Here is an 18749-nt window from a genome sequence, read left to right as displayed (position 1 = left end):
AACCGGAAAATTACAGAAATCCAATTTTAATTGGAACCTTAAAATTACCAAAACATTGGCAAAAAATTATAAAAACAATTTTTATGGTTAAACATGCTTTGAATAAAAATACAGAGAAGAAAACTTACGCTCGTTGACGACTCTGAATCTACCAACCACCAATTTGGGCACCACCACTTGGAAACCTTCCTATTCTCTAATTGAGATGGTTTGTGGGAACCAAAATTGGAATAAGAGAATTTTTCTTAGAGAGAAAATTTTTGTCAGAGAGAAATGAGAAAGCAAAATTTTCGCTGAACTTCTTCGTAGAACTCACTCCTTGTTACGCAAAGTATTCCCACTTCTTCAGACGGAAGAAGTGGGAAGTTGGAGATAATAAATGGGAACGTGGGAAAACCACTCACGTTCCCTATTAACTTAATAATAATTATTAAGTTAATATATATATTAAACTAATTAATTAATTAAATCAATTAATTAATTAATTTAATAATTAATTAAATCATATTTAATGAATATTTTCATTTAAATCATATCTAAATGAATATCTCTCGCATAACCTATAGTTTTAATTTAATTAATTTAATTAAATCAAATTAAACTAAACTATTAATTAATTCTCCAATTAATTAATTTCTAAATTAAATATCTTATATTTAATTTAATCCATAATTTGAATCATATTCAAATATAAATTTCTCTCATAACCTATAGTTTTAATATGTATCATATACACATTAAATTTTAATTTATAGTTTTAATATGAATCTAATTCAAATTAAACTAATATTTGAACTTATTCCAATGTTTTATTCTCTCGTAATTTAATTTTGAATCATATCCAAAATTAAATTTATATAATAAAGTCTAATAAACTTTATATTATAATGTATCAATATACATTATATTAATTCCCAAAGTAAATTTGAACATTTCAAATTACAACCAATATAAATAAATCTCATTACTCTTTATGAGCTAGGAACGAGACCTAATGGACCTACAAATCAGAAGCTACAACAATATGAGATTAATTAGCTAAACTCATTAACTACATTAATCAATATTCGTTAACTGTGTACACTCCACTAAAGACTCACAGGTGAACTCTTCTCACTGTAGATATATTTCTGTGTCCATGGATAGACCAATACCAGTAAGTTAGTCCTTCACAAGTTTTCGTAATACCCGCTGGGTCAAATTACCGTTTTACCCCTGGATTACCTCTAGTCCTTAAATACCATTGCTTCTCTAATGAACAATCTGTTTATGGTCCAACCACTAAACAGAAACCCCTCTCGTGCCATGGAGAGGGTAGGGCCCTTTGTTCAAGTCCCGGAGACACCATTTAAGGGAACAGTTATCTACTTACCCTAAAGGTGGGAAGGAGTGAATTCCATCTTGTGTGATTATGTTCCCAGCTCCCCACTCGGTATTGTCTCCAAAATGATAAGCATATTGAGTCGGAAATTTGGCCACTCTCACCCATATAAATCAAAGGATAATCCCTTGCAAACAGGCGTTCATAATACATTCAGGATTAAGATTAAGTCACCTAGGTCATCCTAATGAAATAGAAATCCAACTAGTTAACAGAGTTATATCTAGTGATTACTATTTCGTGCTCCAGTCTTATGCAAACTCATTGCATAGGATACCCTCACTCGCATGTCGCATACATGAACACATTGGATCAATGTGTTTGTATCAAATACAAAGTGAGCCGTATCTATAGTGTTAACAGGATAAGGTACCCAACCTTAACCCTATACTATAGACCCTTTAAGCTGATCTTGAACATTGATCCCCGTATGTCTCCACATACTGTTCAAGACTCATCAAACAACTTAGGATGTTAGTTTATTGGATTTAGGTTATTAAGACAAAACTAATAATATAATCAATAACACTTATTGAAATAAAACACTTTATTAATGGCAGTCAATTGATTATATTTACTATCTACGAGTTTTAAGACATAAAACCCAACAAACACAAGGTACTTCCAGCTCTAATTAAAAGAAGAGATAAATCGAATCTACGTCACCCAATTATTAGTTCATAATATATCTCAATATATCTCCCCCCCAAAAAATATAACTTTAAAGTCATTTAAGCTACTATCAAGGAGTTTAACCACTTCAAACCACTAAATGAAACCGTTTTTCCGTCCAACAACACAATTACAAAATGGCCTCAAACTCTATAAACCTTAGCTTCTTCACACAATTCAGTTATGTCCACAAGAAATCTAACATCACATACTTTCAAAGAGAAATAGATAAAGATAAATGGAAGATATGATGTTTCCAATCTTGACAAGCTAACCAAACAGACACAACAATGCATTCTTCTTCCAACAAAAGCTCCATTTATTTTTCCCTCTCTTTTAATCAAATAAAGAGACATACAAACATAAGTAGTATCATCCAAAACTATGATACCATTAATTTGTCAAGTTCCTTGTAAATAAAAGTAAAAAGAAAAAAATCCAGATCCGAATAGATCACCTCCAGCCATACACGTCATTATTGCATTTACGTTTCAACCATTTAAAACAACATAATTATTCAACTCATGTAGCAAACTAACCTATTGAATTCATTGCCAGCGCTATGCGATTGCTGCCCCATCTTTCCAATTTTTTAGATCTTTATGTTCATTACTTCACGCATCTGACGAAAAAGAAAATATCAACAATGAGACAAAAAATTATTGAATATAGCATTAGAAACAAAATATGATAATAGCTCCATAAGTTACATAATAAGTCTCTTGAGCAACCAATGTGAATCTCTTGCACATAAAAAAAAAAAATTCTCCACACATTAGAAAACCATGCATTGGTTCATCATCTTGTTAAACAAGAAGAGATTGATCACAAAGTAAAGTTGAAAGCTAAAAACTGAAGAAAAATTCTTACCATAATATGATTGCTACTGTCCACATATACATTGGTTCATCATCTTGTATATAACACAATTATTCTAGAAAATAAGACATCTAGGAAAACCTAGTTGAAAGAAAAATTCTTACCAAAATATGACATTTTAAGGCAGCTCCAACACAAAACTTCCTTTCTACTTCTTTCATTTAATTCAAAAGCATCTTTTGTGGTACCTATGGGGTTCGTTTGTACCTTAACTGGAAAAACATTTATATCCACCAAAATATGTGACAAAATATTTCAAAAAAGTTAATAAGCGATCTTATCCTAAGCACAATATACGTGCTTCCCTACAAAAGACTTAACCTATGTTAAAAATAATAATTAATTTACAACTATAGTAACAGATATATTCACATACCTTCACGATCCTCCAAATTGGTTTTTTCTTCTTCGTTATGTTGAACGACCTACAAAAGAATATCAGACTTTTTTGGCTAAAAAGTACACAAAAATGAACTCTAAACTCAACATTCAGCAGGAAAAGTTTGGATTTTCATCGGTAATAAAAAGTTATATGATACAGAACTGAAAAATGATTTATAAACAAAGCCATAGTTGTTTTTCAAATGTATAGCATCTGCAGCATCACAAAAGAATTTGTCCAAGTACTTTGTACTTTGAACAAAGTGGATGAGAAATTTCTCCCTTATTTCTTCTTCTTTTCAACCCACTTTTTTTCGATGTAATTGTGATTTAAAAGAGAATAGAACAAACAAACTCCAAGTTACATATCTCACAATCACAACAAAAAGAAAAAAAAAAGATGACAATAAATTAATTAGAAGGGCATTGAAAAGAATTAGACAGAATGAGGAATTAGAGTCATTGAGACTATTACTCAACCACTTTTTGATGCTTATGAAGACGTTGAGAAATATCAGATAGAAATAAATGTTAACGGGTGAGCATTGATGTAGGGATTATGAAGAGCAAGGTGAAATTATCACCGATAGGATGTTGACCGAGTCGACGAGCGGTGGAGGGTGTTGCCAGTGAGGCAGTGGCCCGACAAGGAGAAGATTCTGGAGAAAAGGGCCAACTTCAATTACGGCCTACAGAAGCTTGCCATTCTCGAAGGCATTTTTCCAAATAGTTGGTGGGTGTTCATTTGACAACAGTGGCTCTCCCACAATTAGGTCAATCTTAGAAGATTGAATTGTGTTATTATCATCAGAATCAGAACAAGCAAAGATCTTACTAGGGTCACTATCGCTTCGTGGAGTGAGTTCATGTTCTTGAATTTTGTGTTGATCAAGCAGGAACAAATTTTCAAACATTAACTTCCCACATTTTGCTTCAACTTCATCTTTCTCTTTGATGGCTCTGTTCAAAAGATCTCTCAAGTTCATAATTTCACATTCTCTCCTCAAAATCTCCTCATTTGCTGACATGATTGTTGTTTTAAGCTCCTAATTAAGTTTGAGAAAAACTCAATTGTATTGAAACCAGTGTTTTTTTTCTTAAATTAGTAGGTAAATTAACGAGGTAAAAATTGTCATATAACTTGCATAGTTTACTTATAAAAGTTGATCCCTCTTTACATTTTATTATTTTTCTCCTTCTATATTTTTAATATTTCAAACATATCTCTACTTCAAGATTGAATATCTTCAAACTCCATTTCTTATTATTAGAAACTAGTTTAGTGAAGTATGAGAAAGAGAACATGTGTGTGCTATTGCAGATTGAGAATAAGTATGGAACATAAAGCAAGTTATTCAATGAGGTTGGTCATAACTACATTACTTGGGCAGCAAAAATGGCCGTTGAACAAAAAACAGGAGTTCCATTGGTTATGTGGAAGGAAGAAGATGCCCCTGATCTGGTGGTAAGTAACTCATTCCACTCTTTTGTACTATTTCTTCTTCACATTTTTCTAAAATGAAATCCACATATAGTAAAATAAAATCATGATATTACATTTATAGCTCCACTTGATTTTTTTCTGATAGATAAAGACAATCAAATCCACATTCAATTTCACAAACAACACAAGTAAACAAATCCACACAAAAAAATCAACAATCTCAACCAAACAATAAACATCATAATCATAATTATCACAGTCAGAATAATAATAAATAGAAAAAAGAAGAAGTGGTGAAAACGCAAAGGTATTTGAAAATCAAGGCTTATGGTTTGTAGTGATCTATAAAGAGATGAAATGCAGAGAAAAGGAGGCGGTGACGTTCGAAAAGGAGGTTGCAACGTTCGAATGTGGTTTTAAGGAGCAAATATGATTGGTCGGTGGCGTTCAGGGAGAGCAGACAGGGACATTTAGCAGAAAAGATGGTTTTTGTGTTTCAAGGAAGGAAAGGGTTTTTGCGTTTGAAGAAGGAAAGTCGGGAATTGAGAGGTTTAACGTGTTTCTTTTTTTTTTAAAAAAAAAAATTAAATAACTTTTATTTTAATAAATTTGAATTAAAAAATATTTTTAATGCCTTTACATTTTATGATATTAAATAACTGTCATATATAAGTGAAATTCGAAAACACCTTTTTTCCCACAAAAAACGCGCATTTTGACATTTTATGATATTTGTCATAATATCTCCCTTTAATTTTCTTGTGGAACATTGGGGTCTCCCTCTCTCCTCAGCTAGAGAAGAACTTGGTTTTTATGGCTAGACTACCAGAAATTTGGGTTTTAATGACACTTGGAATCAAGAAAAAATGGGTGGGATGAATTAAATGTGTTGTTAAAAATAAAAATGCGGAAATTTTTTTGACACAATGTTTTTTACACAATTTGTCTTTTCTTTGCACAATTTTTACGTCGGTAATTAATGACATAATTTTTGTATATTAAAAAATTTTCCTTAATTAGAAAACCCTCATTCCTAAATTTAACAAAATTTTCCTTTTCACTAGGAAAAAATGTTGAAGTTAAATTAATCTAAACTTAATACATGAATTTGCATTATTAAATATGCATGAATAGGTGAGATACATGGAATAGTTAATAATCACTAAATACATTGATATATGAATAGTCACATGTATTGATATTTATTGTTAATGACTTTTAATGTACTTTTCTACTAGTATAAATATGTGTAAGGTTTCTCATTTGTAAATAAGAAAGAAAGTAAGAAATTCAAGTTTAAGAAATATTATTCAAGTTCTTTCTTCTCAATTGTGTGAATAAGAGAACAATCTTCTTCTCTTGTTTCTTGATTTGTATTGTAAGGGTCTATTACGTTTCCAACAAGTGGTATCAGAGCTCCGGTTAGATATGGCTTCGAATGGTAACATGTTGCAACCCCAACTTCCAAGGTTCAGCGGAAAGAATTTTAATCAATGGAGTATTCAAATGAAAGTGTTATATGGCTCTCAAGAATTGTGGGATATTGTTGAAAGAGGATACACTGAAGTTGAGAATCAGAGTGAGCTCACAAATCAACAACTTGTTGAGTTAAGAGAAAATCGTAAGAAAGACAAAAAGGCTTTATTCTTCATTTATCAAGCTGTTGATGAATTTATTTTCGAGAGAATTTCAACAGCTACTTCTGCAAAGGCGGCTTGGGATATTCTAAGATCTACCTATCAAGGAGAAGATAAGGTAAAGATGATAAGGTTACAAGCTCTCAGATCCGAATTTGATTGCATTAAAATGAAAGAAACTGAAACTATTGAAGAATTTTTCAATCGTATTCTTGTAATTGTAAATAGTTTAAGATCAAATGGTGAAGAAGTAGGCGATCAAAGAGTTGTTGAAAAGATTCTTAGAAGTATGCCAAGAAAATTTGAGCATATCGTCGTTGCAATTGAAGAATCGAAAGACTTATCTACGTTGTCTATAAATAGCTTGATGGGTTCTCTTCAATCCCATGAGCTAAGATTAAAACAATTTGATGATAACCCCGAGGAAGCTTTTCAAATGCAAACTTCATTTAGAGGCGGTTCACGTGGAAGGCGTGGTGGTCATGGAAGACGAGGAGGTGGAAGAAACTATGATAATAGAAGCGGTGCAAATTCTGAAAATTCACAAGAAAGCTCTTCTTTATCTCGAGGAAGAGGAAGCGGAAGAGGAAGAGGCTTTGGTAGAAACCAAGGAGGTGGTCGTGGTAATTTCTCTCAAATTCAATGCTTTAATTGCGGAAAGTATGGTCATTTTCAAGCAAATTGTTGGGCACTAAAAAATGGAGTTGGAAATACCACCATGAATATGCATAAAGAACAAAAGAAAATTGATGAAGGCATTCTATTCCTCGCATGTAGTGTTCAAGACAATGTTGTAGAGCCTACATGGTATCTTGATAGTGGTTGTAGCAACCACATGACAGGAAATAGAAGTATATTTGTTACTTTGGATGAATCTTTCCAAAGTGAAGTGAAGACTGGTGATAATACTAGACTACAAGTCAAAGGCCAAGGTGATATTCTTGTGAAGACAAAGAAAGGGACAAAACGAGTTACAAATGTGTTCTATGTTCCAGGTCTAAAGCATAATCTTTTGAGTATTGGCCAACTGCTTCAACGAGGTTTAAAAGTTTCATTTGAAGGTGACATATGTGCAATCAAAGATCAGGCCGGTGTTCTTATTGCCAAGGTAAAAATGACTGCTAATAAGATGTTTCCTCTTAACTTTACATATGGTCAAATATCTTGCTTCAGCAGCATATTGAAGGATCCATCCTGGCTTTGGCATTTTAGATATGGTCACTTAAACTTCAAATCACTATCTTATTTGTGCAAAAATCATATGGTGAGAGGTATACAAAATATCAACCATGAGACAAATATTTGTGAAGTGTGTATTCTTGCAAAACATCATCGAGATTCATTTCCAACTGGGAAAGCTTGGAGAGCCTCTAAACCTCTCGAGTTGATTCATACAGATTTGTGTGGTCCTATGCGAACAACAACAAATGGAGGTAATCGATATTTCATAACCTTCATCGATGATTTCAGTAGAAAGTTGTGGATTTATTTTTTGAAAGAAAAGAGTGAAACACTTGTATGTTTTAAATCCTTCAAAGCTTTTACTGAAAATCAAAGTGGTTACAAGATAAAAACTTTGAGATCTGACCGTGGTGGAGAATATATAGCTTTTGGTAATTTTTTCAAGGAGCAAGGAATTCATCATCAAATGACAGCTCGAATGACTCCACAGCAAAATGGAGTTGCAGAGAGAAAAAATAGAACAATCATGGAAATGGCGAGAAGTATGCTAAAAGCAAAAAATCTACCAAACGAATTTTGGGGAGATGCTGTTGCATGTACTGTTTACATTCTAAATCGAGCTCCAACAAAGAGTGTTCCAGGTATGACTCCTTATGAAGCATGGTGTGGTGAGAAACCATCTGTTAGTCATTTGAGAGTGTTTGGGAGTATAGCTTATTCTCATATTCCAAATCAGCTAAGAGGCAAGCTTGATGATAAATCTGAAAAATGCATTATGGTAGGTTATAGTGAAAATTCTAAAGCTTATCGATTGTATAATCCTGTGTCAAGAAAAATTATTATCAGCAGAGATGTGATTTTTAGTGAAGATGAATCATGGAACTGGAATGACGACGTTGATGAAGCTAAAAGTCCATTTCATGTTAATATTGATGAAAATAAAGTTGCTCAAGAATTAGAGCAAGCAGAAATTCAAGCGATGGAGTCATCTTCGTCCTCAACGTCATCTTCCACAAGTAATGATGAAATCTCACCAAGGAGAATGAGTAGTATTCAAGAAATTTATAATACCACTAACAGGATTAATGATGATTATTTTGCTAATTTTGCATTATTTGCTGGTGTTGATCCTGTAACTTTTGATGAAGCCATCAAAGATGAGAAATAGAAGATTGCAATGGATCAAGAGATTGATGCGATAAGAAGAAATGAAACATGGGAGTTGATGGAGCTTCCGACAAACAAACAAGCTCTTGGAGTAAAATGGGTGTACAGAACAAAGTTGAAGTCAGATGGTAATGTTGAAAAATACAAGGCAAGACTTGTTGTAAAAGGCTACAAGCAGGAATATGGTGTGGATTATGAAGAAATATTTGCCCCTGTGACAAGAATTGAGACCATTCGATTGATTTTGTCATTAGCTGCTCAAAATGGATGGAAAGTTTATCAAATGGATGTAAAATCCGCTTTTTTGAATGGACACTTGAAGGAAGAGATATTTGTTGCACAACCTTTGGGCTATGTGCAAAGGGGAGAAGAAGAAAAAGTGTACAAGTTGAAAAAAGCCTTGTATGGATTGAAGCAAGCTCCGCGAGCTTGGTACAGTCGTATTGACAGTTTTTTTCTAAAGACAGGATTTCGAAGGTGTCCATATGAGCATGCACTCTATGTCAAAGAAGACAAGTATGGAAAATTTCTCATCGTTTCTCTTTACGTTGATGATTTACTTTTTACTGGAAATGATAAATTTTTGTGTGATGATTTTAAGAATTCCATGAAAAATGAATTCGAGATGAGTGATATGGGTCTCATCCATTACTTTCTCGGAATTGAAGTTAATCAAAATGAAGGAGAAATTGTCATTTCACAGCAAAAGTATGCTCATGATTTACTAAAAAAATTTCGGATGGAAAATGCTTCACCTTGCAACACTCCCATGGATGCAAATTTGAAAATGTGCAAGGATGATATTGGAGAAGCAGTCGATCCAAGTTTATATCGAAGCTTAGTTGGAAGCTTAATGTATTTAACAGCAACAAGACCTGATATTTTATTTGCTGTAAGTATGTTAAGCAGATTTATGACAAACCCGAAAAGAAGTCATTGGGAAGCAGGAAAGAGTTCTTCGTTATATTCTTGGCACCATTAATTTTGGAATTTATTACAAGAAAGTTTCAGAATCAGTGATGTTTGGTTTTTGTGATAGTGACTGGGGTGGTAATGTGGATGATCATAAAAGTACATCTGGTTATGTTTTTAGTATGGGTTCAGGTGTTTTTTCATGGACTTCAAAGAAACAATCTGTTGTTGCCCTTTCTACAACCGAAGCAGAATATATCTCGTTAGCTGCAGCTGGATGTCAAGCTTTATGGCTTCGGTGGATGTTAAAAGAATTGAAGTGTATTAAAAAATGTGAAACTGTTTTATTTTGTGATAATGGATCTGCCATAGCATTATCAAAGAATCCAGTTTTCCATGGAAGAAGCAAGCATATTAGAATCAAATATCATTTTATCAGAGACTTGGTTAAAGATGGAGAAGTGATAGTAAAATATTGCAAGACTCAAGATCAAGTGGCTGATATTTTTACAAAGGCGCTCAAGTTTGACTTATTTGTTAAATTCAGAGGAAAACTTGGAGTTGCTCAAGTTTAGATTAAGGGAGGATGTTGAAGTTAAATTAATCTAAACTTAATACATGAATTTGCATTATTAAATATGCATGAATAGGTGAGATACATGGAATAGTTAATAATCACTAAATACATTGATATATGAATAGTCACATGTATTGATATTTATTGTTAATGACTTTTAATATACTTTTCTACTAGTATAAATATGTGTAAGGTTTCTCATTTGTAAATAAGAAAGAAAGTAAGAAATTCAAGTTTAAGAAATATTATTCAAGTTCTTTCTTCTCAATTGTGTGAATAAGAGAACAATCTTCTTCTCTTGTTTCTTGATTTGTATTGTAAGGGTCTATTACGTTTCCAACAAAAAATCTCTTGAAGTTCCTTACTCTCGCAAGGATACCTAATACTTTTCTCCCTCATTTCCCGTCGAAAAAACCCTTCAGCTACCGCCGTCGAAACCCATCTTCCAGCCGCTACCGTCGAAACCCTTCCTCTAGCCTCTATCGTCATCTTGTGATCTTCCTAATTAGTAAGCGCCGTACCTCGCTTTCAATGTTCGCCATCACATTCCTTGCATTCGTCGTCTGTTGTCATCTTCTAATTTATCCAGTTCGCTCGCAAGTTTCCTCGCGTCATTTCCGTTTGCTGTCTTCTGTTGTCTAGTGCTTCTCCTCGATCCCTCCTTCGTAGGTTCTTCTTGCAGTGATAGCTCCTCCGTCCGGTGGTATTGCAGTGCTCCTCTGTCCTTCATCATTATTGTTTCATTCTCTACACTCTCTTTAGTTGTTAGTTAAATCTGCTTGGGTCCAAGAAAATTAAGAATTGTTGCTTGTTTTAATCAATATGAGTTCCTAGAATTTCTAACAATTTTCAATTTAGTCCCTCTAGTAAATGTTGAAATGAGTCGATGATAAAACTTATATGACCTAATACCTATTCAAATTATAAGTAAAAACAATTTAATTTTCAACGCTATATGACTTTTTTTTACTTCTTTTTTTCTTTTTTTCCTTTTTTTTTTTCTTTTGCTTTTGCTTTTGCTTTTCCAAACTCCCATGAAATATTTCAGCCTCCCTCCTTCATCTGTTGGATGATTTATATGTTTTGACCTTTTGAACTTTTTCCAGGAACGTTGCGAAAAGTAAAGTCCAAGGTAGTAACCTATATCTTGCTGAGTTTTGTTACTCTTCTCTTCGAAACTTGATGTAATAAAGCATCATAACCCTTTAATATCTCAGTATTTTTTTTCTAAGGCATGGTTCCATAGTTCTCAACCAATGACAAGAAGTCGATCATATGAGCTAAGGTAATCGTAGTATGGACTGATCTTCTACCATGATGATATTGAAAGTTTTTTATTAGATATTCTGAAAAAACAATGAAATAGTCACACTACACAGTCAACAAACATAGGCACATATAGTAGAGATAGTAGAAGCACATAGATTTGTTAACCCAGTCCGATGGTACTGCATCTACGTTTGGGTTCATGTGATCCGTGATAGGAGATTTCAGTACTGTTTGATAATTTATCACAAGTATTCTCTTATGATAATCCATATAGAGTTTACACATTTATTCCTACTCTATACAGAAGTGACCTATGTCATTGCATATAGAGACATATCTCCCCCTTAATTAGAGTTCTACTTACCTTTTTGGCTAAGTAATTTTATCATGAAGATCTCTCCTTGATTTATTTTCTTGTCTATCATCTGATCAGGGTTCTGTAGATAATCATGTACGCGATCTCCAAATGGATGTTCCGTCGCAGTTCATGTTTTCCCATATATTAAGTCAGCATACATACTTACCGCCAACCCAACTTCAAATCTTCTCACTAACTTCCGTCCTATGCAGTCTTTCTCGAACCATCCAGTTTCAATCGGGCTTCAACCATAAAATAAATATATATATATTTCTCTCATAACCACGGATGAAAACAAATTGCGCATATCTTAACAAAACTGAATCACCCGTATCTTGCTCTCAATCCCATAAAAATTGGTACCAAATATATTTTTAGAACATGTGCATCATAAAAGAACTTCGAGCCCATAACATCTTAACATATTCTAATTTAAAGACTCGAGAATATTTCAAGTTTTTTTTTTCTTTTGACCAAAATTACCAAAACTTGATTTCAGGATCCAAATTAAAATTGTAAATTTATATATTATGATCAAGATATGGAAAATGTGGAGTATTTTTAGAAATATAGTTATTTTTAAAATTATTGACAAAAATAAAGTAAGTTAGAATAAAATGACAAATATAGGAAAGTTGGGCAATTATTCGAAAATGGGAGATGGGATGTAACGACCCAACAAATTTGATTTTTCATTTATTATTAATGTTAAGTGCGGTTATGGAAAATTCGAATTTTGAGGAACTTTATCATTTTGATTTGTGATTAATCAAGGTTTAGAAGCATATTATTCTGATTCGAATAATTAAATTGGTAAGATTGTTGTGAGGATAAAATAATCGAGTTAAGCTAAGGTGATATTTTAGTTGGAAAAGAATAGATATATTTTTCTAAAAGAAAATGTTGTACTTGGTGATTTTTGAAAAATTAAGATATTGGGAGTTTTGGTTGGAGAGAGAAAGTTTGTTTTGATTTAATGGAAGAGAAAGATAAAGGGTTTTTTTTTATAAGTGAGCCTTGGGACCCGTGCACAAGAAAATCAAAAGAAAAAAAAAGAAAAGAAAAAGAGAAAAGGGAGAGGAAGAAACCTAGCCGCCACTCGCCGCCGCCGTCGTGTAACCGATCCGCCCAAGCTCTTCCGTCAGCTCAGCCGAGTCTCCAGCCGTGTTCGCAAAGCCCCGCCGCTCCTCCCCCCGCGTCGCCAACGAATCGTCTCCCCGCGGATCGAAAACTTGACCGCACCGCCAATCGGGTAGCCGAGCGAAACGCTCCGTCGATCGCGTCTTCTCCCCGTCCGGAAGACTTCGCCGAGCGGCCGTGCTCCGCCTCTGCCGTCGCCAAACCCGAAGACGCAACCCGTAAGTCCGCTTTCGCGCGAAGTCGCCCGACCCGCGTCCCTGCTGAAACCCGACCCGCGAATGCCCGCGCGTCCGCCATGAGCCACAAGCCAAGCCCGCGCGCGCCCAACCTGCGCCGTGAGCCGCACCTGTCTACTCTTCTAGCCGAGCTGATCCGCCTGCCCTTGAGCCGCCAGTCTACTCCTGTTCCTTTCCACCTACTTTGGTGAGTCAAAAATGTTTCTCACACCCAGTCAAGATCTGAAACTTTAATCTAAATAATTTTATTTGGACTAAATTAAAGTATCGTTTAAGGAACGTCTTGGACCGAGTGACCTTGGAGTGTCGGATAATTTTAGTAGGGGCTCAAGCGTTGCAACCTCGACCATGGGTAAGTTGCCTCCAGTAAGTCTTGGACCAAAATTTCCCTTGAGGGTAAATTACTAAATTGTGAACTTTTGACCCTTTAGGACTTGCGCCACTTGGGGAAGCGTGTTGTTACTGTTAGGACTCGTCGAGCAATTCTCCAGGTAAGAGATTTCTACTACTAGCTCTGTGATTAGAACCATGAGAACGATTACACCTCAAGTTATGCATGTTAAGGACTAGACTGCATAACACATGTAATTAATGAAAGCATGATGTGGTTACATGATGGTATGATATTGTGATGATGTGACTTGTTGTAATTGTATGTTGGATATTGTGGTTGTTTGTGAAATCGATTAGACTGGTTTGATTACATGATGATGCTATGTGCATGTATGTTATGGTTAGGGTACTTGTTAGCTTAGCCTATTAGAGTCGTACCTGCATGGGTATCCTTCGGGATCACCACCTATTTAGGACTGTGTGGTCCGACGGGACGCCAGTCTAGCATGGATATAGATATAATTCGAGTGATTCGACGAGGTCCTCGCATCCCGATTGTCTTAGTGTTACCCCCCGGGTTCACTACAGACCAGCATGTCCTAGGTGCTCCCCCGGGACACCGAAGACCAGATTTTCGTTCCTACGGGAGCGCATGTTGCACGTGTTCGTGAACGTGCCAGAGATTGGGTACCATTTACAGGACTCTAATAGGAAGCTAACAGGCACCTAGTGGGACTAGTAGTGGGTCCCTCACTGAGTATTTTATACTCACTCTCTCCATGTCATGTTTTTCAGGTAGAGGCCGAGGTAGGGACAAAGGCAAGTTGGCGAGCGACCAGAAGTGACCGTGGCGAGCCATAGGGATTTCTGCTTCCGCTTACACCTCGTTTTAGACATTTAGTATTTGAGTTTTATTTTCTTTATTATTTACTTTTTCATTTCTTTAAAAGTAGATAGGGTCCGAGTAGGATTTTAATATTTAATTACATTTTGCATATTACCCTGATTTGATTTCATAAATAAAATTATGAAGGTTTATTCGTTTTTGCTAAACTTTATGGCATAAATCATGTGTTTTACATTTAGTAATGACTTCGGCTTAGTATAAGGAGTTGGGTCGTTACATGGGATGCCCCATCCATCACGGGTTAGGAAAGGGTTTGGAAAGTCTAGTATTCTCCAAAGTCTAAAATCATTTATTTTAACAATCCTTTCAGAAAGGAATATAGTTTAAGTGGTCTAGTATCTTCTAACGTGGCATTCTCTTTTTTGATTGATTTTGATATGTTCATTATTATGCTTATTCATGTGTTGACCGTACCATTATAGTCATGTTTCAACTTTATCTCATATGGTTTAATGGAAAAAAATATATATATATATTTCCATCTAGTTCAGTTCAATATAAATATTCCAAGAAATTTAGTTAAACACTTATCCTTAACATATCAAAATATTGACTGCTTAGAGAACTTCCAGGCTTTTAATTTGAAGTTTACCCTTTAGTTACTTTAAATGGTACATTTTGTACTGTCGGGTGAATCGATCTTAGTTGGGAGTCTTACTCAACATTTAAACTATCTCTTCAAGTTTCAATTAATTAGTTTAAGTTTATTCCAATTCCTCGTATCTTCAAGCTCTTCTGATTTTGTATTTCATTTTCTCATTGAATTTACCGAACTCACAAGAATTTTTAACTCAAACTTTCGTCTTTATTCTTTCACCACGGGTTGTTTCTCAGCTTAAAAAAAATTGTTGAACAAAAATTGCAACCAGTCTCATATCAGATTTTGTTTTGCGCAATTGGAACTCCATAGTAGCTTGACATTGAGGCCTTGGTAAAAGAGGCTAATTAGTTTTGTTGCTCTATTATATGGGGCTAGTAAACTGAAGTTGACAATAGATTCTTGTAGCTATCTATTGCCGTCACAACTCATACTATGTTCAACGTTATGGTTCGTCAATCCCATGTTATTTAAAACCTTGTGGCAGCATGTGTCGAAGATCTTACAATTTTCTAACAATTTTACAATTATTCATGAATTAAAGAAATCTTGATCAACTTATTCTCGAATAAATTAAATTTATACATTTAATAGTTTTTTAAACAAAAAATTACTTTTAATTATATTCTTCCTATGGAGGTACTTAAAAATTTTCTCATTTTGATTTCTAACATCTTCTATGTTATTGTGATTTTCCCTATCTTCTAAGCTTTGCATCTATAATATGTTAATTAAAATATATATACACACCGAGTTATCTCGTTATGTTTAATTTATGTGCTTAGGGTTTACTATTAAAATTTTCAAGTCTACAAAAAGTTAAAAATTAAAACTCAACCTAAAATTCGTCACTTCCATTTAACTAATTAATAAGAAAAAAAACACGATAAAATAATTACATTTGACATTAGGCACGTGCTCCCACTACTACAAAAATCGGATTACTTGACGTTAAGACAGTGTCAAATAAACGTTTACTTGACGTTTTTAAAAGCGTCAAGTAATCGACTGTCAAGTATAGTCTGATTACTTGATACTAAAAAACCGTCAAGTATACGTATACTTGACACTACAACACCGTCAAGTATAAGTATACTTGACCCTTAAAAACCATCAAGTATACGTCTGCGTGACACTAAAACACCGTCAAATATACGTTTACTTGACACTAAACCACCGTCAAGTATCCATTTACTTGACACTAAAAAACCATCAAGTATACGTTTACTTGACACTGTATTAACGTCAAGTAATCCATCAAAGTTCACCTTTTATGTGTCAAGTAATGTTGTATAGTTGACGCCTTATACGTGTCAAGTAAACATATACTTGACGTTTTTACATGTAAAGGAATATCGTATACTTGACATATATTTAACGTTATGTATAGTACTGTTTATTAATATATATTAAATATACAAATTTTTCATTTTCTGGTTCTTGCATTAGGTACATTTGTTTCAATAAAACATATCCATCAACAAAATAAAATTTTCAGAACCAGTATAGTTACGCAACAAGAAAATGACAAAATAATTAAGAAAACCAACAATAATTTCATTTGTTCTCACCAATGTCATCAACGATTACATAATTCCAATCCAAATATAGCCAATTAAAATTTCCTATATGTGGCCTATTCCAAAATCAACAATAATAATAGCTACCTCTTATATAACCAATAATAATAGCTATCTTGTATACCAAAACTAAAGTATCTATCCCTTTGCATCTATTGCATCATCTATAAGTATAATGGCTATGAACAAAACGTTTACACAAAAAATGTTATGGGCATTCTCCTATGTTAGCCATTTACAAAATTAAGAAGATCATATCTAGGTGTATCTATCATATGTACCGGGATAAAAATTCAGTCCACTCCACTCGTATTTCATCCAATTCAAGCTGTGAGTACGAGTTTCTTGTATCAATCTATAAAATATAAAAAGTCAAGTAGACACTTTGTTAAAAAAAATAGTCATATTATAGTATTTATAACGTTACAATGTAAGTAGTTTAAAAACATACCACATCAGTAATAATGCTTGTGTCCTTGCTCAAGATTTCGCGCATGTATCTCATGACATAATATCCACATTCAACAGTTCCTACCTGTAAAGGACACTATAACACAAAACCAAATAACAATGCATATTGGATATGTGCTAAATTAAATTGTAAATAAATTTATAAATATATTTACCTTTAGCGCTTTCCAAAATGTTGTTTTTCTGGTCTTTTTCAAATTCTTCTGAGATTGGAAAATCGTCAAGGCCCTACATTTCCCAAAGTATAGTATAAATTAAAATGAACTAATTTCTTTAGTGATTAAAAATAAAGAAACATAAATATAGTTAGCTTACATATTCGTTACGTATTTAATATCATCTCGGGAGCTTGTTCTCAAGGAATCAAGATGGTACACCACATCATCATATGGATTAATAATTACTAATGACCAATGATCCCTAAATGAAATAAATATGCAAGTAATTAGTATTTTTATACTAATCCAAGTTTAAATTGATAAAAATTATACTTACCCAGGATTATAAGGAGCAACAACCAATTGATCTTCTTTGGAAGTCATTAATCTACTACAAAGGTTTCGAGCTCTAATCTCTTGAGTACTATGGCCAGCTGAAATAAGAGATGGATCTACAAAAACGTACTTTGAAACCTTCTTTAAATCAATAACGAGTGAGTATAAGTACCTACAATAAATTGTGAATATATATATCATGAAGAAGTAACATTTACTTACGTAATATAAGCCACCATTGATAAAGTCTTAACTTTTTGCATGTTGCAAAAATCAATAACATCTTCTCACAAAACATAACTCTTTCGAGATATACCAAATAACTCAAGAGGTAGTTGAAATGAAAAACTAGACCCATCAACCATTACCTTTTCAGCATATCTAAGAATATACTTCAATTGTATTGGTAGATTTGATGGTTCACTAGTAACTTCCACCTCCTTTGTCATCGGCCTTGAAGATTTTACCTAACACAAGTAAGTAACAATCTAAGAACTCATATACGTAAAATTGTTTGCTTACAATGTAAGGATTTATTCCATCTGCTGACAATGCTAAACGAAGATTCCTGGGTTCAGAACTAAAATTTGGTCACATGGTGTCGACTAACTTCCAAGCTGGAGAGTCAGCAGGGTGCCTTAATTTATCATCAATTTCTCTTTCAGTAGCATGCCAAGTTAAGTTTTTAGCACATTCAACACTTCTAAACATCCGTTGAAATCGTGGAATAGGTGGAAAGTACCACATTATTTTAGCAGGGATTTTCTTTTTCTTATTTGCATCTTTACCATATTTCCATCTAGACTCACCGCATTCAGGGCACACAATTGCGTTGGCATATTCCTTTCGATACAAGCAACAATCATTAGGGCATGCATGAATCTTTTCATATTTCATTCCTAATGCACCTAACATTTTCTTTGCTTCATACATTGATGAAGGGAGGTCATTAGGAGAAGGTAAGATATCTTTTAACGCTTTCAGTAGTTCTGAGAAACTAATGTTACTCCATCCATGTCTAACTTTTAAGTTATACAACTTCACTAATGTAGACAACTTGGTGAATTTTTTGCATCCTTCGTATAAGGGCTTTTCAGCATCATTAAGCAATTTCTCAAAACCACTTGGATC

At 33.9% G+C, this 18749-nt stretch overlaps 2 long non-coding RNA genes across 3 annotated transcripts; one reads left to right on the top strand and one right to left on the bottom strand.

Annotated features, from left to right (window-relative positions):
* Positions 1-2425: 2425 nt before the first annotated feature.
* On the bottom strand, positions 2426-5138 carry LOC107990683 (uncharacterized). Of its 2 annotated transcripts, none has more exons than XR_007822392.1 (4): positions 4697-5138; positions 3309-3357; positions 3037-3144; positions 2426-2675 (listed from the first exon to the last, which is right to left on the bottom strand). It is a non-coding gene; the product is annotated as an uncharacterized LOC107990683 (long non-coding RNA). The 2 variants fall into 2 exon arrangements; XR_007822391.1 differs by lacking the exon at positions 4697-5138 and adding an exon at positions 3898-4047.
* On the top strand, positions 4038-5268 carry LOC107990682 (uncharacterized). Its single transcript, XR_007822393.1, has 3 exons — positions 4038-4171; positions 4635-4778; positions 5121-5268. It is a non-coding gene; the product is annotated as an uncharacterized LOC107990682 (long non-coding RNA).
* Positions 5269-18749: the final 13481 nt, after the last annotated feature.

Source organism: Cucumis melo, chromosome 7, assembly GCF_025177605.1.
Source record: "Cucumis melo cultivar AY chromosome 7, USDA_Cmelo_AY_1.0, whole genome shotgun sequence".
NCBI lineage: Eukaryota > Viridiplantae > Streptophyta > Magnoliopsida > Cucurbitales > Cucurbitaceae > Cucumis > Cucumis melo.
Note: the sequence above shows the minus strand (reverse complement) of the source record. Positions and strands in the feature narration are given on the sequence as shown.